We start from the raw sequence: 26,847 nt of genomic DNA, 5'->3' as shown, positions 1-26,847 counted from the left end.
AATAATCCGATTAAAAGGCAACGGGTGTTGTCCCACCTTGCCAGACTTAAAACTGATGTTGCCCTCCTCCAAGAATCCCACCTCTCCGAAATAGAGGCTTTGAAACTTAAACGATATTGGGTGGGTCATGTATTCTTTTCCCCTACTGTAGATAAGAAGAATGGAGTTGTGGTTTTATTTCATAAAAAGTTAAATGTTTCTTCAGTTTCTCAAGAATGTGATAATAATGGTCATTGGTTAATTGTTAAACTACTTATAGATAATATTCCTCTTGTGATTTTCAATATTTATGCTCCCACTGGAATTGACAAATCATTTTGGCCCTTCATTTCTGATAAGTTAGCTACACTTACTGATGATTATATCATTTTTGGTGGTGACTGCAATCAACTCCTTGACCCTTTCATTGACCGTCACTCAAAAGTTAAGTTCTTGCCATCTAAGAATCATTCTCAATTTACCAAAGCTGTTCAGAACAATGCCTTAGTAGATATTTGGAGGTTATGTAATCCTGACCTCAGAGAATATAGTTTTTATTCACCCACTCACCACTCACAGTCCCGCATTGATTATATTTTCCTTAGTAAATCATTGTCCCAGCATGCTATTCGCTCTGATATTGGGTCCATTTTAGTTTCAGACCATGCTCCCGTCCTGGTTGATATCGATCTTATTCCCTTTTCTCCCCACTCTGGCAGATGGAGATTTAACAACTCTTTACTTCTCGACCCCACTTTCTGTACTGAATTCACTACTTTTGCTTCTGAATTTTTTCTACTTAATCATACTGAACCCCCCCCCGCTGCGTATTCGTGTAATACCATAGCCCTCTGTAATGATTTGGTAGAATTTTTCCATCAAAAAGTTCACAAAATCTACTCCTCCTTCCCTACCATAGAGCTAGACCCCTCTGCTCTGGCAGGGGTAAGCCCGGTGGAAGCTTTGCCTCCACCCCCGGCAACTCTGGAACACTTCCCGTTGTTAAACCACGAGTCCCTGGAATCTTTAGCCCACCAAGTAAAATCAGGGTCACCACGCGATCCAGCTCCACCAGAGGCAATGACCGCGGTAATCCCCACTATCATGAACCTCCTTAACGCTTCCATCACCTCCTGCACTGTCCCGCCTGCCTGGAAGCAGGCCATTGTACGTGCTCTGCTTAAGAAACCGAACCTGGACCCTGCTGATTTCAGCAGCTACTGCCCCATCTCCTTGCTCCCATGGGTGAGCAAAATTCTTGAGAAGCAGATCAATATCCATCTGATGGACTTTCTCGAGAATAACCAGCTGCTGGATGCCACCCAGACCGGCTTTCGACCTAGACATGGGACGGAGACTGCTCTACTAGCAGTCACCAAGGAAACCAGAAGGATCTTAGATCGGGGGGATCAGTGGCAGTGGTCCTCCTTGATCTGAGTGCAGCATTCGACAAGGTTAGCCATGACACGCTGCTGAGCCACCTCTCGGATGTTGGAATATCAGGCAGGGCACTACTTTGGCTCAAATCCTTTCTGAGCAACAGGTATTTTCAGATCTTCGAGGGAGACACGGTATCCTTGAGCAGACTATTGAGCTGTGGGGTACCGCAGGGCTCCTCCTTAAGCCCTGCACTATTTAACATCTCTATGAGACCACTGGCTGGTGTTGTTCGTCTGTTTGGCATTAAAATCATCTCATATGCGGACGGCACGCAGCTAGTGGTCTCCTTGGTGCAGGAGGATGGCCAATCAGCACAATCGGGGTTAATGAAATGCCTGGAGGAGGTGAAAAACTGGATGACGACGTCCTCCCTCAAGCTCAATGGGGATAAAACTGAGCTGATGCTCTTGGGCCCCAAGGCCTTAACGCACTTTGACTCCCTATGGCCTTCATGCTTGGGTACTCCTCCAGTACCCAAGGATAACATAAAAAGCTTGGGGGTATGGCTGGACAGAGCCCTGACCTTCAGCACCCAGGCCACTAAACTCTCCGCAACCTGTTTTGGCCTCCTTAGAATGCTGAAAAAAGTTCTTCCACTTCTACCTATGGAAGCCAAGCAAGTGGCCGTCCAGGGCCTGATCCAGTCTCGACTGGACTTTAGCAATGTTCTGTATCTTGGTGCCCCTTACTACACACTGCGCAAGCTGCAGATAGTCCAAAAATTGCGCAGCACGCACATTGCTCCAGTTGCCTCGCAGACTGTCAGCTAAACCGGGGCTGAGCAGCCTGCACTGGCTCCCGGTGCGGCAAAGAATTGTTTTTAAGGCAATGTGCATATCCCATCAGGCCTTCTGGCACACAGGACCGGTAATTAGCCGCAAACTTATTACACAGTATTTCCCTAGGAAAAACCTCCGCTCTAGCCAGGACTTCTTGGCCACAGTCCCCAGAATAAAGAGAGCAAGAGCTGGTGGCAGGATGTTCTCTTACAATGCCGCCAGACTGTGGAACTCGCTTCCCTTTCAGCTTAGGGCCGACCCTAACCTGTCCTCCTTCCGGAAGCAATTAAAGACCTTTCTCTTTAACGCTCACTATTAATTCTCCCAGCTGCTTTCCTCTGACAGCGATTCCACTTTCTAGTTAGCGCTTGTACGCCCCAGGGCAGCAACCGCTTTATAAGTTTACGTTTCATTTCATTTCACTCCTGATTCCTCTTTTGTTATGGTTTGGGATTCTTTCCAAACAGCTGCTAGAGGTTTTATCATGAATTTTGTGTCGAGGGGGAAGAAACTCAGAGAAGCCAAATCTACCCAGCTACTTGCTGATATCAAACAACTCAAACTTGCTTATCATTCATCTAACTCTGAATCCTCTCTCAAAGAGCTTATTGAAGCTAACATTTCTTTTAACAAATTCACCACTGACGCCGCCTCTAATCTTCTTTTGAAATGTAATTCATTATACTATGGTGGTCAAAACAAAATGGGGAAAATACTTGCCAATTATTTGAAAGTTTGGAAGGAACGAACTAAGATCGAATCGATTAAGACTCCTTCGGGTGAATCTCGATTTAAGAATAAAGATATTCTCACTGAATTTGTCAATTTTTACAAAACTCTCTATACCGCGGAACATGTCCCTACCTCGGAAGAGCTTCTCTCCTATTTTCAATCAATTTGTTCTCCTCCTTCGTCGTTGTAGATTTTGACCCTTTGAACCTTGATATCTCACTTGCAGAAATTTCCCATGCTGTTTCGAAGCTACGTCATGGTAAGGCTCCTGGCACTGACGGGTTTACTACTGAATTTTATAATCATTTTGCTTCTCTTCTTTTACCAAAGCTTTTACTTTTATTTCAATCCTTCCTTGATGCCGGGTCATCCAGCGGCTCTTTTCAACAGGCTTTAATATGTTTAATCCCTAAAGATGATAAAGATCATTCCTTATGTAAGAACTACCGACCCATTTCTTTGGTCAATACGGATTACAAAATACTGGCCAAAATTTGGGCTCTAAGGATGCACCCTCTCTTACCTGAATTAATCGGCCCAGAACAATCTGGCTTTGTAAAAGGCCGTCTCTCTTCTGATAACTCTCAAGTCTTTTTCAACATCCTCAGCAAAGAATCATCCCTCGATCTTCCTTTACCTACTATTTCCCAAGATGCTGAGAAGGCCTTTGACAGGATCAGTTGGGATTTTATGTTTCAAGCTCTCACCTGGGCAGGCTTCCCTCCCAAATTTATTTCTATTATATCATTACTCTACTCCGGCCCTCAAGCGTCGATCTTTGTCAACGGTATGGTTTCTGATTACTTTGCTCTTCAAAGGGGCGTTCGACAAGGATGCCAACTATCTCCTTTACTTTTTGTTTTAGCTTTGGAACCCTTTCTTTCCAGAATTCGTCAGGATGATTCCATTTCTGGTTTTCACTTTGGTTCTCGTCAGGTTAAGCTTTCTGTTTATGCTGATGACATCCTTTTTTATTGCTCAGACCCTCTCTCTTCTCTTCCTTCTTTCCTTCGACAAGTCTCCAATTTTTCTGCTGTGTCTGGATATCGACTTAATGCTGATAAATGCGAAATTCTCCCTTTAAACTCTCTTCGGGGTCTTGCGAAAGCAAGTCATCTTTAATAATTGCCTCTCGCTGCGTGTACTTGCAAGGTTATCCGATTTGCTCGTATGTTAAAAACAGAAACTTTCAACACCTCTTTTTGATTGGTTGTGAAGCATTGTAAGAAGACGTATTAGCGACCAATCCCTTTCTTTGCGCAGATTTTGAAAAACATTTGATTGGCTGTTGTGTGGTTACGGCTACCTTCCTGATCCTAATTTTGATTGGCTTTTTTTATCTATGTGACGTTACGATACACTCACCATGTATGTAGGCCATTTTGTGACGCACTTTATTTTGCAATGCGTTTCAAAAACTAGTTGTAGTAGGGTGTTTTTAACTTAAAATGTGTACTCTGCTTACGGGTTTGTTGACTGTAAAGGTATTTAAAAATATGCACAAGTTTTTAAAATATTTTTATTGAGTCTTTTATATTCATCATATGGGTGAAATGCAATTTTTTTTTCATTCATTGGTATCACATGTTGGACCACATTTCTTTTATTGTATCATAAGCACTAATTTCTTAAGTTTACATTATATAAGCGTTGCTCCATCATCTTTTTTTAAATGTTTGGGCTTTTTTTACTTTCAGATAAAGTAGAATAGAAGTGCTATGACAAACACTCCCTCACTATTACATCTTTTTTATGTACATTTCATGTCATTATTACACTTTACAGTCATTTTTAAAAATTTAAAGAATTAATATTCACATTAACATTTGAAAACACAATTATATTATTTTGTTGAAAAAACGAGTGAAAATTACTAAAAGCACTACTCAATATAAATACTTTTAGCCCATTTTCACTCCAGAACTTAAAGAGTATTCTCCTTTATTGCTAAGTATTTTCTCGAAACCTTATTTATACTATATTTTTCAATCATTAAGAAATACTTGCATAATATAAAAATAAAATCTCGGTTGTAAGTCATTCAACTCCAGTTGAAGGATCATAAAGTTTAATATAAATAAAAATATACATTAACAATATGATCCCTCTGTGGAAATGAAAGATGAATTGAAGATTATGACATTGCTTCTGATCATTACTTTGCACGTAGTAATTCCTTATATAACCTATATTTCTTGTAAAGGTTTTTTACTGAACTCGTTATTCTATGTAAACGTAATCATATCACAGTCTATAATCATTTAAATATTTTTGCTTTCTTTCTTAAATACATAAAACATATACCCATTAAGATAATTTACCTCTCTTCGATATTATTTCCTTCCTCTGTCGAATTTCATCCAACTCCTCTGAAGGGGATATAATGTTTTATGTATTTTTAAGTATACATTAACAATATGTTCCCTCTGAGGAAATGAAAGATTTTGTCTAGCTGCTTCTGCAGTCCCGAATCATTACCTTGCTCATAGTTTCTTCGCCCATATTGATACTCTGAAATGAAACTAATTATCCCACGGGTGTGGTTTATATACTTTTTGGTTACTTAACAGTTTTTGGGATCAATTTATTGCTTCTCCCACTTTTAAGTCACGTTTTTCAGTTGACAGGTGTTCTCATTTTCACTGTTGTGCGTAACTTGTTTATGTAAACGTGCTTCTTTCCATCATTTTTAACTTTCGAAAATGCTTTATTTAAACTTGTTTTTCTTATTAAAGCATTTCTATAGGTTACTTTTTTTAATACGAGTATTAACATTCAATCCCCTTTTTTTCTGACTTATTTTTCTAGTAACTTCCCTTTTTTTTAATTCATGCAGTAAAGTAAAAGTGAACCAATTAAGAATTCACTCAGTTTCTTTACTTATATTAATGTAATCAATCACTCAGTAAGCATGTACTCATGTAGTGAGACAGGCTTTAGGGAATGGAGTGCTTTAAAGAATTGTGAAGTATGCGCGGGTTTGTGTGTACAGTACGATTACAGTTGCGCAGCATTGTGACAGGACGGTACGCTTACCCTAAGTTTACCACAAAGAAATGCTAAAAAATATCAAAATTTATATTCATATATTTAAAAAAATATAAAATAAAATACAAAATTTGATTTTTTTAAATATTTTACATTACAAATATGTAATGAAATATCTAAAAATAATTATTATAAAAAATGTAGTAAATTAGTATCAAAAAATAAATATAACAAATAATACATAAAAAAATTGGCATTTACAAAACCTATAAAATTCACTGAAAAAAACATAGGTTTTAGGCACGTTATAGTTAGGAATTAGCAGTTAAAAACCTGGCAAATTCACTGAAAAAAAACATAGGTTTCAACCACGTTATAGTTAGGAATTAGCATTTAAAAAAACCTTGTCATAGTTAGTTCAGCTAACTATAACTCGCACCACCAAACCATACAGACACTCATACTGATACTCAAAAAACCAACTAATAACCCATATACACACTCATGTAGGTACTCACAAACCCATGCAGCCACTTATTCACAAAGTGAGACACTGACTCAGATAGTTAAATGGTTAAACATCACTCGCTAATACATGTATTCACTAAGTTACACTTAATAAGTCAGTTATACAATCAATTTTACAAAAAAAATGTATTTAGACACTTATTTACCCATTTATTCTTCCATAGACCTTTAGATATACATATGTAAAAATATTTATTTTTCAGAAAGACACACATTCACTGGATGATGTCATCAGTGATGTCATTTGAGATGTCATCAGTGATGTCATGAGTGATGTCACTGACCATGTCATGAGTGATGTAATATGTGGCATCATCAGCAGTGGATTGCGGGCACGCGAGTTATAGTTAGCTGAACTAACTGTAACGGGGGAATTTCAATGGTTTTGTATGAGTGAAATGTCCAGCTAACTATAACAGGTGTGAAACCTATGGTTTTTTCAGTAAATGTACTGAAAATTGACATCACTGATGACATCATCCAGTGAATGTGTGTCTTTCTGAAAAATAAATATTTTTTATATGTATATCTAAAGGTCGATGGAAGAATAAATGGGTAAATAAGTGTCTAAATACATATTTATTTGTAAAATTGATTGTATAACTGACTATAACATGTGTGAAACCTATGGTTTTTTCAGTATATATATATATATATATATATATATATATATATATATATATATATATATATATATATATTTACTGAAAAAACCATAGACATAGAAGCTTCAATTATAATGTGTAATGGGTAAATAAGTGTCTAAATACATATTTTTTTGTAAAATTGATTGTATAACTGACTATAACATGTGTGAAACCTATGGTTTTTTCAGTAAATATATTTAGACACTTATTTACCCATTTATTCTTCCATCGACCTTTAGATATACATATAAAAAATATTTATTTTTCAGAAAGACACACATTCACTGGATGATGTCATCAGTGATGTCATTTGAGATGTCATCAGTGATGTCATGAGCGATGTAACAGACCATGTCATGACTGATGTAATATGTGGCATCATCAGCAGTGGATTGCGGGCTCTATATATATATATATATTTACTTAAAACATAGGTTTCACACATGTTATAGTTAGCTGGACATTATACATATATATATATCCATCCAGTATCTCCAAGTTGATTTGACTCAGTAATTTTGAGTGCGCACGGAATTGTCTCTTTGGAGGTACTGGATGGATTTGTTAATGGCTTGGCTCCGCCATATCGTGAACTCACAGCCAAAAAGCGCTTAGATGTCAAAACGTGGGCTGAAATCAAAAGGATATATATATATATGTTTGGCGAGCGTGACCAAGCCGTAATGGCGAAATGCATCATTTTTCTACTTGCCAAATAAATTACTAGCAAGAAGCCCTGGGTGTCTGAGTCTCTTCCTTATCAGGAGGTTTGTTTGGAGTGAATATATATATAACAAAATTCAAATTAGAGTTTAAGTTTGATAGTAAGTGGCCACAGGGATTAAACAACACAGAAGATATGCATACTTTTCTGTAAGGATATAATATGGTTTGTTGTGTTTTACAGTAATAATGGTTATAAATCAGTTGTTCTGTTAATTTCCTGATAACAATATAGATTTATAAGAATTTCCAAACAGTCTGCTGATACCTTTTTCTATACCTTGCCTTGATTAATGTTTTTACAATGTACTGTTTTTTTTAGCAATATGTCAATTTTTGAATAATTTTATCAATTTTAATATTTTATCCTGGATGGAGTATCTTATTAATGATGAATTATAATACATGCTTGCTATTAACTTTGTATATTGTATTTTATAATATTAATCAAGGTCTTAATATATTTAATATTGCACTGCACCTTTTTTAATGTTATTTTGCACAAAACTGTTTTTTGCACTGTCTTGTTAGTTCCTATTTTAGGATCTGTTTGCACTAAGCACTTTTATTGGGTACTTTGTTTGCCTGGATTTATCCGGTTATAATCGCAATGCACATGGGCAGTGCAGGAGTGACATGTTAAAACACAACGTTGATACAATATGGATTTATCCAGATAGAAATTTCTGTGCATTCATGCACAATTTAATGTTTTGTATCTTAATAACTAATGTTGTGAAAATATCGCTATATTTGATATAACTAATGTTGTGTGCGAAATACACAAACATTTTAAATTTAAATAGCGTTTAAGCTTGTATTTGTGTCAGGTATAGAAGAAATACTTTGCACACTGTGTTTATTAGGTCTTTTTACACTGCTGGTTGACCCTGTGACTGTTATTTTAATGCAACCCAGGTGTGCAGTTTCACCATATGTATAAAAAGAAAAAAATAGCGCAGTTTAAGCTGAATGTGATCAAGGGCTGCAAAGCCCGAAACACGCCCTGAAACTTTGCTGAAGAGGCCTGAGTCTCCTTCCTCGCCAGGGGCTCTCTGGAAGTGGTTGGGATTATCTTTGGATTTTATATATATATATATATATATATATATATATATATATATATATATATATATATATATATATATAATTCACTGAAAAAACCATAGGTTTCACACCAGTTATAGTTAGCTGGAAATGTTACTGATATAAAACCATTGAAATTCCCACGTTATAGTTAGTCGGACTCACTATAACTTGCGCGTGCAATGCACTGCTGATGACATCACATATTACATCACTCATGACATGGTCAGTGACATCACTCATGACATCACTGATGACACCATCCAGTGAATGTGTGTCTTTCTGAAAAATAAATATATTTTATATATCTATATGTTAAGGTCGATGGAAGAATACATTTTTAAATAAGTGTCTAAATGGATGTTTTTTTAAAAAAAATTGATTGGTTATCTGGCTTATTAAGTGTATCTTAGTGAATACATATATTAGCGAGTAATGTTTAAATATTTAAATATATGTATTAGTGTTTTACTTTGTGTATAAGTGGCTGCATGGGTTGGTGAGTAGCTACATGTGTGTGTATATGGGTTATTAGATGTTTTTTAGTATCAGTATGAGTGTCTGTATCGTTTGGTGGGGCTGTTACTTAGCACATAGATGCATCAATGACTGACTCACTGTTTGTATGTGTTTTGAAGACAGCATATGTGCAGGACTGTATGGGTGGATGATTGTGTATATGTGTGTGTTAGAGAGTGAATGCCTCTCTCACTAGTGTCTTTATGAGTAACTACATATGTTTTAATCTTGTATATATGAGCATTGATGTATATAAGTAAGTATATGTGAGAGTGAGAGATTGAAAGAGTTCCTGTTTAAATAAGTATGTGTTTTTATAAGTGATTGTTTAAGAGAGTAAGTATGTGTAAGTTTCCTTAGAAGTAATGTGCTAATGTGTGTATAGTTGTATATGCAAATAAATGGATGTTTATTAGTTTATTTGCATTTGTGAGTATATGTATGAGTAAGTTTTTGATGACTGTCGGTGTGTAACAGAATGAATAGGGGTATCACTATATATGATGAGTGAGTATATGTATGAGTGAATACATAAAACTGTTGGTGAATGTGTGAATTTGTATATAGATGGTGAAATTACTGAATTGGTTGTTGTAACTGGTATGGGTATATGCACTTTTTTGAAAATGTTAGTTTCTATTTTTCAATATGTGTTTCAAAGGTTACTTTACAGTGAGAGGAGGTCTGTCACTGTGTCACAAGGATGGTGTCATCAGTGATGTCATGAGTGATGTCACTGACCATGTCATGAGTGATGTAATATGTGATGTCATCAGCAGTGCATTGCACGCGCAAGTTATAGTGAGTCCGACTAACTATAACGTGGGAATTTCAATGGTTTTATATCAGTAACATTTCCAGCTAACTATAACTGGTGTGAAACCTATGGTTTTTTCAGTGAATTTAATAGGATTTTTAAATGCTAATTCCTAACTATAACTGGTGTGAAACCTATGGTTTTTTCAGTGAATTTCATAGGTTTTTTAAATGCTAATTCCTTTCTATATCGAGTTTCTAACCATTTTTTTTTTTACAATTTGCTGTTTTTTTGTAAGTATTCATTTTTTTTAAATAATTTTTTTTTTTGCGCTCTGGGTGCGCGCTCAGGGAAGCTTTCAGCTAAGCTCTCCGGTAAGCTTTCCGGTGAGCTCTCGTGAAAACACACCCAGAGCGCTACTGTCGTTCGTGAAAAAAAATATGAATAAAAAGTTAATAATAATGCAAAACATTTTGTACCATACAAATAAAATCAGTTTTTTTTATAAGGAAAATGATTATGCATTTCTGTAAAAGTTTGATGACGTCACTTCGGCGCGCAACGTAAGTGCCCTCGGAAGCGCCTACGTTCGCGCCGCGTAAAAGCACCCAGAAGCGCCTTCGATCGCGCCACGTTTGCGCCCCGGAAGCGCCTACGATCGCGCTGCGTAAACACACCCGGAAGTGCTCCGGAGCGCGCAGCGTAAACGCGTCGGGTCATGTGACCCTAAAATAACACTTTTCATTGGTTGCTAACAGTTTTTTTTACAATGAATGAAATCCCCACCCATTTCCTTCACTTCTTCTTTCACTTTTGTGACTGAAAGACCTGTTTTTTGTACCTGGATCTTTTGTGATTTACCATGGCTGCCAGAGAATCCAGCAGTGAGGATGAACCTGAGTTCATCAATGAAGAGCCTCCTACCCCAAAGGTGAAGGAACATTTCATATGGAAATTTTTTAAGATTCCAGCTGACCAGAAGAAAGTGAATGCACCAAAAGTGGAGTGCAGGATCTGCAAACAGGTCCTGTCACGGGGTGACCCCAAAAAAAAGTACTCTTTTGGGAACTTTACGATGATCCGACATGTGGAGAGGAGGCACCCCCAGAATTTTGCCCGGGAAAGTGTCAGGGCTCTGACACAAGAGGTTCCCAGAGATGGGGCCTCTACATCAACCGGAGGAGCAACTTCTTCTGGGAGAGAGCAATCGCAGGAGCAGGTGCCAAACATACAACCTGCTTTTAACCATGGTGTCCTCAGATGCAGATACTGCAATCAACTCCTCACCTATGGGGAGCAAAGTGTCCAGCTCATGGTTCGAGCATTGGAGAACCATCGCTGCCCTTCCCACCCCTAATTTTTTTGTTTTCTTTTTGCTCCTGTTGAGCAGTTTACATTCCCTGTTTTTGTTCCTGTTCAGTTAAAAGAAGAAAACCAAAAGTTCTTTTCAGAACTACCTCCAATTCTCATCAAAGAGCTATATTCTTAAAAAAATGAAGAGTAAGTGAAATATAGTGCATTGATAATTCAAAGGAGAATGAGTAAGAAAGAACAGAAAGGTATGAGAGGAAAAAAGAAGTGAAGTAGGAGGAATGAAAGAAGGTGAGTGTTAGAAAAGAAAGTTATGAGAAGAAGAGTGAATATGGGGAATGTTGATATTCAATGAAAATGTTGAAAAAGAACAGGAGTGTTGAAGGATAAGAAAAGATGCATTGCTGGAGTTGAAGGTAGAAGGCTTCATTTATGAAGCCATGCGTCACTTTAACGCCACCAAAGCATCACTTTTTGTGACACAACATTCCAATAAAAAATGCACCTTATTTATTCATATTTACAAAGTGGCGTTTCTTGGTAAATACATCACTTTGTAAACCCCTGTGCCACATTATTCCTACGTCAGGTGTAATGTATGCAAAAGGGACGTATTGACGCAAGAAAGGGTCGTAGAGGTGACACAGTGAATAAACTGGAGGCCTCATTTCTGAAAAGTGACGCATCGCTACGTGAAAACAGCGATGCGTCACTTTTCTGGACGCACTCCTTATGACATTCCAGATATGTCATATTTAATATATGACTAATCAATTCGCAAGGAGTTACAGATATGTCAGTATTTCTGACGTATCTGTAAACACAAAAGTAACGCATTGCTGGAGTGCGTCACAAAAGTGACGCAACTCCAGTAATGTGTCCTTTCACATGGAAAAAGCACCATGTGAAAGGTCTGCTGTGAAGCAGGCGCAAGATTTTGACGCAACAGCATCCTAAAAGTGACGCAGTGAAATCTCAAAGACTTCACTGCGTCGCTATTACAAAGCTTTTTGCGGGGAACACCCCCTCCGCATGCATTATACCTGACGCAGATATAATGTGGCGCTTGATTTTAAAAAGTGACCCATCTACCTAGATGCGTCACTTTTTAAATATAGCGCAACCAGGCGCATTTTTTTACACCACTGGTGCGATGCGTCACTTTTCTGTGCGCACTCCTTATGACATTCCAAGTAACGCATTGCTGGAGTAAGTCACAAAAGTGACGCAACTCCAGTAATGTGTCCTTTCACATGGAAAAAGCACCATGTGAAAGGTCTGCTGTGAAGCAGGCGCAAGATTTTGACGCAACAGCATCCTAAAAGTGACGCAGTGAAATCTCAAAGATTTCACTGCGTCGTTATTACCAAGCTTTTTCCGTCTGAACACCCCCTCTGCATGCATTATACCTGACGCTATTTTTAAAAAGTGACGCATCTAGGTACATGGGTCACTTTTTAAAACTCTGCGCCACATTATATCTGCGTCAGGTATAATGTATGCAGAGGGGGCATTCCCCCGCAAAAAGCTTGGTAATAACGACGTACTGAAATCTATGAGATTTCTCTGCGTCACTTTTAGGATGCTGTTGCGTCAAAATCTTGCGCCTGCCTCGCGTCACTTTTATGTTTACAGATATGTCAGAAATACTGACGTATCTGTAACTCCTTGCAACATGATTCGTCATGCATTAAATATGACACATCTGGAATGTCATAAGGAGTGCACACAGAAAAGTGACGCATCGCACCAGCAGTGTAAAAAAATGTGCCTCGTTGCACTATATTTAAAAAGTGAGGCATCTAGATAGATGCGTCACTTTTTAAATATAGCGTAACAATGCGCATTTTTTTACACCGCTGGTGCGTCACAAAAATTGACGCACAGGCGGCGCAAAACTGGCAGCGCAAGGCCTTCATAAATATGGTCCTGGATTTTCCCCGTGCTTCGCTTTCCGGAGCGCGTACCATGCGCTTCCCCCGCGCAAAACGAAAAAAAAAATAAAAAATGTAATGCCCCGCAGGACCCTATTTTAGCCCCCACATCAAACCTAGGGGGTCAGAGAGGGTCTACTCTTCCCCCTTATGGTCATTTGCCCCTTTTTTTTCAAACCCCTTCTGTCTCGATTTTACCGAGACACAAGATGGCGGCCGCTCCAGACTGTTTAGAATGTTTACAGACACCCAAGAGCCAATCAGCTTTCTGCGCACAAGTCGCGTGTCGCGCCAGGAGCGCACTCGGGTGCGCGCACCGGAGAGCGCCTACAGATATATATATTTTTTTGAACCTAAATTACTCAAAATCCACTGGAGCACATATCTTGAGACATAGCAAAGGCACATCGGGCTACAAGTCCCTACAATTTTGCCAAGTTTGATGGGAATCCATTCAGCCGTTCGAGCTAAAAGTGAAATCGACCGCCCTATGGAAAGTAACATGGGGAAAACGCGTTTTGGGACCCCCCTTTTATCTCAGCCCCCGCTTGACGTATCCCCCCCAAACTTTCAAGGAAGAACTGGAGCTCGACGAGGCCATTTTCAGGAAATTTTCAGGCAGATTCGTCAACCGGTGCCAAAGTTATTCCAAATAGAATTTTGAGATTTAACATTGAAAAAAATCCTAACTATAACTACCTACTGGCGACCGCCAGTAGGTAATATATATATATATATATATATATATATATATATATATATATATATATATATATATATTTCACAATCCTGAATCAAAGCTGGTATTGCGAAATCAGGTTCGTACCACTTGGTAGGTTATCAAAAATGCAGTGCTTGTATTTTCCAAAGACAACAGCATGACAAGTTTCGACCGGGGAAACACGGTGTTGATCACATGACATGCCCAAGACCAAACGTGATTAACCCCTTCCATGCTCATGACGAGCTCAGCTCGTCATGCAGTACACTGGTTGTGTGCTTATGACGAGCTAAGCTCGTCATGTACAATGGGAATTCAAAAAGTTCAGCACAGGAGGGGAATTCCATCAGCAGCCAAGGTGTTAAATACTGTAGTGAATTGAAAAAATGCTCCTCCTACTAATTCATGAAAAATAACAGCAGACTATAGGTATAACAGGCTAGCAAGCTTCAATTATAATGTGGCCAGCAATAAATGTAAGAAGTAAAATGAATATATCCAAAATGGATCTGTTAATTCACCACGCATATAAATACATCACAGAATTTATAAATATAAAAAAATTCTCAATATTTATAAAACATAAAGGGCGAGTGCCCAATTCTGTGCAATATATGAAGCATATAATACATTGAAATAATACCAAATAGTAAGGTTCACTTAAAAGTGCAAGTAGCTATGCGCATTAGAAAACACAACAGTAAATACCAATATAAGCCCAAATAGAGATTAAAAATACAAATTAAATTATTAAATCATGATTGATTCGCTCAAAATACTCAACATGTACCACATAGCCAGATGCCATATCATGTTATCCATTACAAAAAAAGTGCACAGTGCCTAACTAAAGTGGAAAAAGTTATTTGATTACATTCAAAATTATTAACCAGATTCATGTACAGCAAGAGAATAAATGGATAAAAAAGTGCAAAATACCATTGCAATGTGCAAAAAAACGCAAAGTTCATGAATAGAAAGGACCCATACCTATAGTCCTTCTAGAACAGTAAATGTGAACAATAAAGTGCATTAAGCCCCCTCCTGCCCAGTGGATCAGTACCTGTTCCCTACACCTCACAATTACCGAATTAAAACCAGTAAAACTAGAATACTAGTAAAACCAGCTAAAAGTCCGATAATAACTAGGCATAAAAGGAAACAGATGAAAGCCACCCGTGCGAAAACAAACTTAAAACTCATTCATTCATTTACATAGCAGCAAAAAGATATTAACTCATGTGTCACAAAGCTCAGGTTACATGATAAAACATTCAACAAAAATTGGAACAAGCCTGCCCCATAGACTGATTTGAACAATGAAGGCCCTTATAAAAATTATAAAGATCCTCTCCAGTATTAGGACCATTTGGGATCTTCGTGTCCAAAAGTAAAATATATTGACTCTCTAGCTGCCGTAAGTTTCTTTCTCTGTCGCTACCTCTTTTAGACCATGGGACTGCGTCAATAACAAAATATCTTAAATCGTTAAGATTGTAGACTTGTACTAATTTGAAGTGACGCGCCACAGGGTAGCTAGAGTCAGAATTAAAAATGGCACAAAGATGCTGCAAAATGCGGTTGAAAACCTGGAGCTTAGTGCTCCCAACATACTGTAGATGGCGTGTTCATTGTAATACATAAACAGCATAATCTGTTTTACAGGTGTGTTATGTTATGTTATGTTATGTTATGTTATGTTATGTTATGTTATGTTAAAGGTATTTGTACAGCGCACGGACACCAGGCGGTTTCATGGCGCTAGGAGCGGAGAGGCAATAGTAAGAGGCAATATTACTCATAGGCTTGCCGAAACAGATGAGTTTTCAGGAGTTTTCTGAACGAAGTGTAACTGGAAGTGAATCTGAGTTCATTCGGGAGTGAGTTCCATAACCTGGGGGCAAGAAATGAAAATCTGAGGCCACCATGTTTTTTCCATTTGAAGGTTGGAATGGTAAGCAGGTTGTAGTGTGAGGAACGGAGGACATGGAGGGGGACGTACCGATGAATCCTGGAGGAGATAAAGGCAGGGCCCTGATCAGATAGTGTCTTGAAGATGGTACAGCCAAGTTCAAAAATGCAACGTTTAGCCACCGGAAGCCAATGGAGGTTCCTCAACAAAGGAGAGACATGTTGGTGTTTGGGCTGGCGGAAGATAAGGCTGGCTGCTTGGTTCTGCACCAGCTGCAGGCGATGAAGCTGGTAGGCTGGAATGCCGACGTAGAGAGCTTTGGCATAGTCTATGCGAGAGGTTACCAGGGCCATGATGACAAGGGTGAGGGCCTCCAAGGTCAAGAACCTGCAGATTTTCCGGACTCCCCGGAGATGGAAGAAGCATGAAGAGGTAACAGCGCTGATTTGAGATTTCATAGATAGATCTTTACAAATAATAACACCGAGACTCTTCACGGAGTCAGCAGGGTGAGGGGGGGTGCCCAAGGAGGGTGGCCAGAAGCTAGAATACCAAGGGTTGGCAGGTCCCCCAGTAAGGACAAGCTCTGTTTTATCTGGGTTAAGTTTCAACTGGCTGTGACACATCCATTCGCTGATCAGTAGCTTAGTAGATTGGAAATTAGTGCTAGATACAGAGGTGGAATCAAGATTGAATACCAGCTGGAGGTCATCAGCATAGTTGAAAATAGTGACCGGGCTATTGCGAAGGGGTACCATGAGGGGTTGCATGTAAAGATTAAACAAAAGGGGCGATAAGGCGGAGCCCTGGGGGACTATGCAAGTTAGACTGGTTAGTGTGGCTGAAAAGGTAGAAAGATGGACCACCTGAGAACGCTGATACAAAAAGGATCTGATCCACTTAAGTGCCAGGCCCCGGATGCCAGTGTTGTTGACACGGTCGATCAGAAGTTCGTGATCGACCGTGTCAAAGGCCGCCGATAAGTCCAAAAGGTAAACAACCCCTTGATTTTACATGCAGTCTGAGAGAAAGCATCTGGATATTCTGGAGTATTGACTCCAAATTTGCAGGCCCTGCAGGATCTGCATTTATAAAAACCAGATCTATTAGAGAGCCAATTAGAGGATTTCACAGTTTCCAGACTGGTCTTCACAAGTGCATCCCTCAAAGAGGGTGCCCTTCTAAAAGTGATAGCTGGTGACTCACATAATAACGGCTTTAGTGTGATATCCGGTTTAAGTATAGGCCAGTTAGAATTGAGAATATTCCTAAATTTCTTCTCATAACTATGCATAGCAATCTAGCTATCTTTCTATCTATCTATCTATCTATCTATCTATCTGTCTATCTATCTATCTATCTATCTATCTATCTATCTATCTATCTATCTATCTATCTATCTATCTATCTATCTGTATATATTCACTGAAAAAACCATAGGTTTCACACCAGTTATAGTGAGCTGGAAATTTTACTGACATAAAACCATTGAAATTCCCACGTTACAGTTAGTTGGACTCACTTGCTTGCCTGCAATGCACTGCTGATGACGTCACATATTACATCACGCATGACATGGTCAGTGACATCACTCATGACATCACTGATGACACCATCCAGTGAATGTGTGTCTTTCTGTAAAATAAATATGTTTTACAAATGTATTTGTAAAGGTCGATGGAAGAATACATTTTTAAATAAGTGTCTAAATGGATGTTTTTTTAAAAACAAAATTGATTGGTTAACTGGCTTATTAAGTGTATCTTAGTGAATACATATATTAGCGAGTAATTTTTAAAATATTTAAATATATGTATCATTGTTTCACTTTGTGTATAAGTGGCTGCATGGGTTGGTGACTGACTCACTGTTTGTATGTGTTTTGAAGACAGCATATGTGCAGGACTGTATGGATGGATGAGTGTGTATATGTGTGTGTTAGTGAGTGAATGCCTGCCTCACTAGTGTCTTTATGAGTAACTACATATGTTTTAATCTAGTATATGTGAGTAAATATTGATGTATATAAGTGAGTATATGTGAGAGTGAGAGATTGAAAGAGTTCCTGTTTAAATACGTATGTGTTTCTATAAGTGATTGTTTAAGAGAGTAAGTATATGTAAGTTTCCTTAGAAGTAATGTGCTAGTGTGTGTATAGTTGTATATGCAAATAAATGGATGTTCAATAGTTTATTTGCATGTGTGAGTATGTGTGTGAGTAACTTTTGGATGACTGTCGGTGTGTAACAGGATGTATATGTGTATCACTACATATGATGAGTGAGGATATGTATGAGTGACTATATAGATCTGTTGCTGAATGAGTGGATGTGTATATAGATGGTGAAATTACTGAATTGGTTGTTGTATCTGGTATGGGTATCTCCATTTTTTTGAAAATGTTAGTTTCTATTTTTGAATATGTGTTTCAAGAGTTACATTACACTGAAAGGAGGTCTGTCAGTCTGTCACAAGGATGGTGTCATCAGTGATGTCATGAGTGATGTCACTGACCATTTCATGAGTGATGTAATATGTGACGTCATCAGCAGTGCATTGCAGGCGCGCAAGTTATAGTGAGTCCAACTAACTATAACGTGGGAATTTCAATGGTTTTATGTCAGTAAAATTTCCAGCTAACTATAACTGGTGTGAAACCTATGGTTTTTTCAGTGAATTTAATAGGTTATTTAATGCTAATTCCTAACTATAACTGGTGTGAAACCTCTGTTTTTTTAGTGAATTTCATAGGTTTTTTAAATGCTAATTCCTAACTATACCTGGTGTGAAACCTATGGTTTTTTTCAGTGAATTTCATAGGTTTTTTAAATGCTAATTCCTAACTATATATAGGGCCTCAAACCTATGTTTTTTCAGTGAATTTCAAAGGTTTTTTAATAGCAAATTTCTATAGGTATGAAATGTAATATTTTTTATAATGAATCCTATATTGTATATTTATGTAATACTATTTTTGTTATGTATATTGTTCATGGTTTTTTTTTTGTTGAATTTTTTGCCCTGGAGCGCTCCCGGTGCGCGTCCCGGTGAGCGCACCGGTAAGCGCAGTCTTGCGGCGCGCCCCGGGGCGCGTACCGTGAGCGTCCCGTTAGCGCTATTGCCGCGAACGAAAAAATCATCGTGACGTATCGCGCAGCCGCGTCCGCGTGATACGCACGGCGTAAGCGCACCCAGAGGCACTCGAGCGCATACGATCGCGCTAAGTAACCATCCGACGGGCTTACACGACGCGCCCCGGGGCGCGTAGCGTAAGCGCGTCGGTCATGTGACCTAAAAATAACACTTTTTATTGGTTCAGGACAGTTTTGGTTTCCACATGATGAAAGCCTGGTCATGTGACCTGAAAATAACACTTTTCATTCGTTCAGGACAGTTTTATTTCCTAATGATGAAAGCCCCCACCTTTTTTCCTCATTCTCACTTTGTACTTTGAGTGAGGAAGACCTATTTCCAGAGCTATTACTAATTTGTACTCAGAAATGGCTTCAGTAGCAGCAGCAGCAGGAGCATCTCAGCCACCACCACCACCAAGAGGACCACCACACACCACAGTGGTGGAGATGAAGAAGAGGAGGAGGAGGAGGAGGAGGAGGAGAGGAGGAGGTTCCTGCCAGAAGATAATACCCCATATAGGCCAAAGCAGCACATTATCTGGGAGTTTTTTTCAATCCCAAAGGACCAGAAGAAAGTAAATGCGCCAAGGGTTACTTGCCTAATCTGTGGCACTGAACTTTCAAGGGGGAACACTAACAAAAATACTCTTTTGGCAATAACACCATGATTCGCCACATGCAACGCCGGCACCCTAACAACTATGCTGCGGCAGAGGTCAGAGAACTGGCCAGAAACCCTCCCCAATCTTCACCCAGCACCTCCAAAAGAAAGCAACCCACTCCATCGGGACGAGAGACAAGGGAGATGGTCCCAAACATACAACTCCAGTTTGGAGAATACAAAATCAGTTGTATATTTTGTGGTAAAACAATTACCTATGGTGAGCAAAGCATAAAGCTCATCAACCGTGCTGGTGACAACCACAATTGCCCCAAAAAACCTTAAATTTTTCCTGATTTTTTTTTTGCTCCAGTTGAGCCATTTACAATTCCCTGTTTTTTGTTTCTCCCCATAAAAATAACAAAAAAATATAAAATTGTTCATAAAAGCCAAAAAAAGTACAAAATGTTACAAAAAAAATAAAAAAATATAAAACAACAAAAAGAAGAAAAAAAACAGTTCTTTTTAGAACTACCTCCAATTTATAAAAAAAGCTACATTTTTTAAAAACTCTGTCATTCTTTTTTCCCTATCGTACGCTCCCCGGTACGCTCCCCGGTGCGCGTACCGGGCGCTCCCCCACGCAAATCAAAAAAAATTTAAAAAAATGTTTGCCCCGCGGGGCTCTTTTATGGCCCCCACATCAAACCTAGGGATCAGGTGGGGTCTACTCTGCCCCCTTTTGGTCATTTCCCCCTTTGTTTTTGCCACCTCTTGTGTCTCGATCCTACCGAGACACAAGATGGCGGCTGCTCCGGACTGTTTGGAATGTTGACAGACACTCGAGAGCCAATCAGCTTTCCGCGCGCGAACTCGCGTAGCGTGCTGGTACGCGCCCCGGTGCGCGTACCAGGGCGCGCTTATAGATATATATTTTTTTTAAAGTAAATTACTCAAAATCCACTGGAGCACATATCTTGAGACATAGCAAAGGCACATCGGGCTACCAGCCTACGTGTGCAAAGACGCCCTATGGCGCATTTTAAGTTGGGGAAATAATTCCCCTTCAATCCTGAGGGACCCTGGGGGCCAACTAGGCCTCCAGGTGCTTCCAGTAAGCGCCACTGCGCTGCATTGTAGAGAGGTGGTCTAGTCTGTGCCCCTTTTTACATCTCTCCGCTACGCAGCTCTGTGGCGCTTACTGGATGTACCTAGTGGGCTAGTTGGACCCCAGGGACCCTCAGGATTGAAGGAGAATTATATATATATATATATATATATATATATATATATATATATATATATATATATATATATATATATATATATATATATATATATATATATATATATATATATATAAACGCTTGTGTACTTAGTAGGTAATTATACTTAGGACCTAGTTTTCATAGGAAAAGTTTTTTCTCAAGATCTTTGGTGCCGGTTGATGAATCTTCGCGAAATTTTCAAAACTAGTGGCAAGCTCCTGTCAGCTCCTGTCTTAAAAGTGTAGGGGTGATTCAACAAGCAGGGGCTGAGAAAAAAAGGGGCATCCCAAAACGTGTTTTCCACATGTCATTTTCCATAGGAAACTTTAGACACAGCTACAGCTCGAACTGCTGAACTGAATTACACCAAATTTGACAAAAATGTAGCCCTTGTTTTAGAAAGAGACCTTTTTATTAAATGGTGTAAATCCGTTCAGAAGTTCCTGTGAAATTAGAAAAAGAAAAGTTCCGATATTTAGGGCAGCGCTGGGTTCACAAACCCTGCTGAGCATGAGCTTCACTGTGATTGGCTGCCAACAATCCAAACCAGGAAGTGTTGGCAGCCATCTTGTGACTCGGTAGAACCGAGTCCTAAGAAAACAGTGAAACACAGTGAAAAAACAAGAAAAGGGGGCAGGGTAGAAACACCCTGACCCCCTAGGCCTGCTTGGGCCGAAAAAAAGCATTCTTTTTTTTTTTAATTCACCAAATTCGCTCTGGGGTAGCGAATTTGGCTGAGAAAATATAAAAAAAGAAAGCATGGTTCCCGCACTTCGTTGTATTTAAGGCCCTGGATGGGCCAGTTCCCAGGGGCACTGAAAAAAATATGTGGGGGACCCTAATCCCCCCCATTCTGCCCCAGGGACTGCTACCTCCCCGCGGATCAGTTTAATAATTAAAAATTAAAAAAATGTATGGGGGTCCACCCCCCCCACACTGCACTGGGGACTGCCACCTCCCTCGGGAAAGATTTCTGAGTTGCGGGGAGACACAGCACCCCACAGCCCCAGGGACCGCCATATCCTCAGGGCTCAGTTTAATATTAAACATTTTTAAAAATCTGTGGGGAAGGCAAGAGTCCCCCCCACATGCCCAAGGAACCACCATCTCCCAGGATTTTTGTATATTTAAATTTGCGTGGCTCCCCGGGGCTTTCTAAATGAAGGGAGGCCCCTCTCTTGGAGCCCTTGATGGCACTGGGGACCGCCACCCTCCAGGGACGGCTGCTGCAGTGTCCCAGGGTGCCCAGCCCCGGGACACTGCTGTGCGGTTCCCGGCCTGTCATAATGAACACTGGTTTGGATTTTGTAAACAAAAGCAGGTTTCCTGCTCTCGCTTACAAAATCAAACCAAATTGCTTTTCCACAAGGGGAGCTGCATGTCAGCAGCTCCCTGTGTGGAAAAGCAATACTGGCTCCCGCAGGAGGCGGGGAGCCGGGGGGACCATGGGGAAATTGGGGTCTCCCCACAGTCCCCAACAGAAAGGCCAGGCCCAGGGGAAGGGGTCCCTGGGGCCATGAGTGGCCATGAGTGGCCTGGGAGGTGGGCCACGCGGCCCCCTCCCTCAATAATAAAAAAAAGAGGCACAGCCCCGTGGGATGGTGTCCCCGGGGATAATAGAGGCCTCCGAAGGGGGCCATGCAGCCCCACTCCTAATTTTTTTGATACAAAAAAATGAATTTATGGCCTTGCCCCTGGGGATTGGGTCCCCGGGGCCGAAATTGGCCTCGAGAGGGGGCCACACGGCCCTTTTTCCGTTTATTAAAAAAAAGAAAAATAGGGGTCAGGCCCTGGGGGATGGGGTCCAAAGGGCCTCAAAAAAGGGAAAAGAAAGGGGGCCACACAGCCCCCCTTCTGAAAAAAAAAATGGCATCACGCTGGAGGCTCCGCCCCCTTCCCTGCATCACTCTGCAAACGTGCCCCGTGGCACTTTGTAAGTTGGGAAATTAATTCCTATATGAACATGTGAGGGCTTTGCCCTCTTTCGTCCAAGACACAGGCGACTTCCTGAGGAAACTGGAAGGGATGGTATGGGATTCCTCCTATTGGTTGCTCACGTTGAATGTTACATCCCTCTACACTAGCATATACCATCAAGATGGTTTAAAAGCTATTAACCATTATCTAGGAAAAAGGCCCATCCAAAGGTTTAATCATAACAAGATGTTGATTGCTATGATTGCTACATGTTTGAATAAAGACTTTTTCATGTTTTTTAACCAATTCTTCCAGCAGGTTAGAGGTGTTGCCCTGGGGGCCTGCTTCTCCCCCTAGTTACGCCTGCCTGCATATGGGCAGATGGGAGGAGCAGGTCCTCTATGGCGACCATCATGAAATTTTCACCAGACATGTAATCCATTGGAATCGTTATATTGATGACATATTCTTGATCTGGCAAGGTACCAAACAATAGGCCTTAGATTTCATCGATTTGATCAATGTAAACAAGCTCAATCTCCAGTTTACAGCTAACTTAAGTCAAGACTCTGTCTGTTTTCTAGATGTAGAGATTTTCATTAAAAGTGACAGACTTCAGACCCGGCTATTCAGGAAGCCCACTGTGGGTAATACTGTCTTACATGCCGCAAGTTACCATCCGGCACACTTGATACGCAGAATCCCATATGGTGAGATGTTGCGCATCAGGCGCATCAGTAGCACTGATTCTGAGTGCATTTTAGCATGGAAAGTCAGCAAAACTAGATTTTTGGCCAGAGGATATGCGGCTTCCATGATTGACAAAGCCATCACTAAAGCCAACCACATTCCCAGGAAAACAGTCTTGCAAAATAGAACATCCAATGGCGTATCAGTACTAGTTAAGGAGCCCACTAGACTGATTCTAACTTATAATCGCCAGCACCAGGCCCTTCGGAAAAACCTTAAGAAAAATTGGAGCCTGGTACAGAATTACCCTGTCATTGGAGAGCTAATGGCAGCTAGTCCCGAGATCACATTCAGTAAAGCATGATCCATGAGCGATTCTTTAGTGAAAACCAGTCCTGAGTTAGCCAGTAACAAATCATGTCTCCATTCCAGTAAGGGATTCAGAAGATGCACCACCTGCAAAGCCTGCAGACATGGTGTCAATAAAACAGAATGTAAGATCCACTTCTGTGATGTCCCAAGACCTATCTAAGGATGTTTACATGCAAGACTGATTTTGCTGTCTATGTGCTGGAGTGTCCGTGTGGCCTGCAATATGTTGGTAGTACCAAGTTGCAGGTCCATAAACAAAACTCCAGCACATTAGGGCAATCAACTGGAGCGATGCATCCCACCCAGTGACTCGCCATTTCAAGGAACACCATGACAACAAGAGTGAGCTTCTAAAATACTTTGTTCTCGACTCAGTGTTGCCCCTTAAACGAGGAGGCAACCGTGAAGCCCTCTTGCGAGCTCTGGAGACAAAATACATCCTTGAACTTGATACTAATATGCCACTGGGTTTAAATTCCAGCGAATACTTTTATACATGTCTGTAAAATGGCTCCCATCGCTATATTACTGCACCAATTGAACATTTCCTTAAACATCGGCCTTGCCCCTTGAATCCATAGAATTTTAACTTTTTTAACAAATTTCTTTATTACATGCACTTGTCGCACGTTATTCGCACTGACACTTTCCATCTGCTCATAGTTCTATTTTTGTCTACCAGGGCATATAGTGATTTTTTTACTCATACGACTACAGCACCTACAATACTTTAGCAGTTCTCTATGTACAAATACTGTAATTTAAGCAGATATTGCAATCTGTGAACACATTATGCGTGACCAAATCGTTATATCAGGTATTTTAAAACTCTTTGACATGTTGGTCTCCTCACATGTTCATTATAAATAGATGACAACCATTTGATGTCCTGTTTTTGAATGGTGGGCCATTAGTCTTGTTACTAAATAGCCTGATGTGTCTCTCATGTGAATCATAACCCACTAGGGTTGTATCTTCTAAATGTTTTTTATAAATGTTTTTTACTTCTTGTACTCTTAAATACTGCACATATTGAGTGTTCTTATTTTTTAACTATTTATTGTATGGTCTATGTCGAATGGCCATCTATTTTGATATGGTAAAATATGTGTTTTTTCTATGTCCATTGTTGGTGTAGGCAACCAATCACATAGTGTGTTACTTTGCACTTTAAATATTGGCATACTACTCACAAGGCGCTATTTGAACAAGGCCTCTGGTAGGCTGAAACGCGTCATGGCAGGCATGCTGGGCTTTGAATAAAAATACTCACTTGCACTTACAGCTGCGTTTGTTATCACCTGTTCTGGTTTCCAAGAGATCTGGGATTCCTGGGATCTTTGTGGTGAAACTTTTGGGATAGATAGATAGATAGATATGTATATTTTCACTGAAATACCCAAAATTGACATTATTAGGTGAATATATCAGTGACAATATTAATGTTTTGAATACAAAAAACAGAGCTCAGGGCTAACTATAGCTTGCGCCCCGCCATGCATGGCTTATGGCCTCACTTATTACAACACAAATGATATTCTATGGCATCATTTATGACATCACTGATGACATAATTTGTCATCACTAATTACGTCTTTGTTGGCATCATCTAATTAGTGTGTTAGTTTCTTTAAAGTTTACATAGTGGCGGGCAACTACCATATTTATTTTCTATCTCATTTTGTACAGCCTCTGTCCAGCTAATTGGTATGTGTTTACAAAATGCATGTGCTCCTAATGCACTACGGGAGTGTAAAGGTAATGAACACGTTATGCACCTTTGTATTGAAAAGTAACTCTGTGTACAGATGACAGTTGACAACTTGCGTAATTACGTTGCTCACAAGTTTTTTGGTACTGTAGAAAAAAGTTCCAGCAGGGAAAAGATTCTACGCACTACATACTAAGTATTGTAATCAGCCTTGAGTTATTAGTCAAAAATCGTCTTAGCATGACAATTTCTACTTCACATAGAAGATTGTACACCTATGTACATGTGTTTATTTTGCTGCAGAATATGAGATACCTGTAAAGTTTCAACCACAGTATGAAGGCTTCAGGTAGTAAGAACTTTAGCACCTTCTGACCTTGGTTATTTAAGTGAATAGTTGATCTTTGGACAAATTTGGCAAAGAGTGTACACTGTTCTTAGTAGATACTTTTCAATACTCTGTGGTGTATTTCTCATGTGAGTTTCACTGTCTGCAAACAATGTGGTTCAGAGTAAATTCTCTCCATAGGGAAACATAGTTAACAATACCCAGGTTTGTACTTATATCCACTTCTTTTCTCAAAGTAGGTTCAGTGACTGTCAGGGATTTTGTACAGGTAAAGACTGTCCATATTAGGGCATTAGATATGTAACAGATCTTCTGTAGCTGGAGGAACTTGGTTTTCCGTGAACTGTTGTATTCAGATTAAAGACCGTGTGCAGGATAGGTTACCCTTTCATCTGTGGTTCATAGTCAACATGAACTCTGCTACCAATGAAGGGTATGGCATAGTGTCAATGTTGCACATAACACAAGCTTGCTTTACTTATGGGGGTTCTTTGTACAATAGCAGTAAATGTGTTTCATAGTATTCTAAGGTATTGTACACTTACTTTCATAGCCCTAATGCTATACCTGTTTATAGAGAAATGTGTGCAAAAACAAGCTTGGATGATGTCCAATGATATCATTTGAGATGCCATTGGAGATGTCATAAATGATGTCATAGAACATGTCATGAATGATGTATTATTTGAGGTCATGAGCAGTGCATGACGGTAGTGCAAGGTATAGTTTGTTATCTTTAGTGAATATCT

General features: G+C 39.7%; 1 pseudogene; it reads left to right on the top strand.

Annotated features, from left to right (window-relative positions):
• Window positions 1-1,745: 1,745 nt before the first annotated feature.
• Window positions 1,746-26,847, top strand: part of LOC147747503 (uncharacterized) — a 96,893-nt pseudogene continuing 71,791 nt past the window's right edge.

This window comes from Lissotriton vulgaris, chromosome 1_1 (genome assembly GCF_964263255.1).
Source record: "Lissotriton vulgaris chromosome 1_1, aLisVul1.2, whole genome shotgun sequence".
Taxonomy (NCBI): Eukaryota; Metazoa; Chordata; class Amphibia; order Caudata; family Salamandridae; genus Lissotriton; species Lissotriton vulgaris.
Note: the sequence above shows the minus strand (reverse complement) of the source record. Positions and strands in the feature narration are given on the sequence as shown.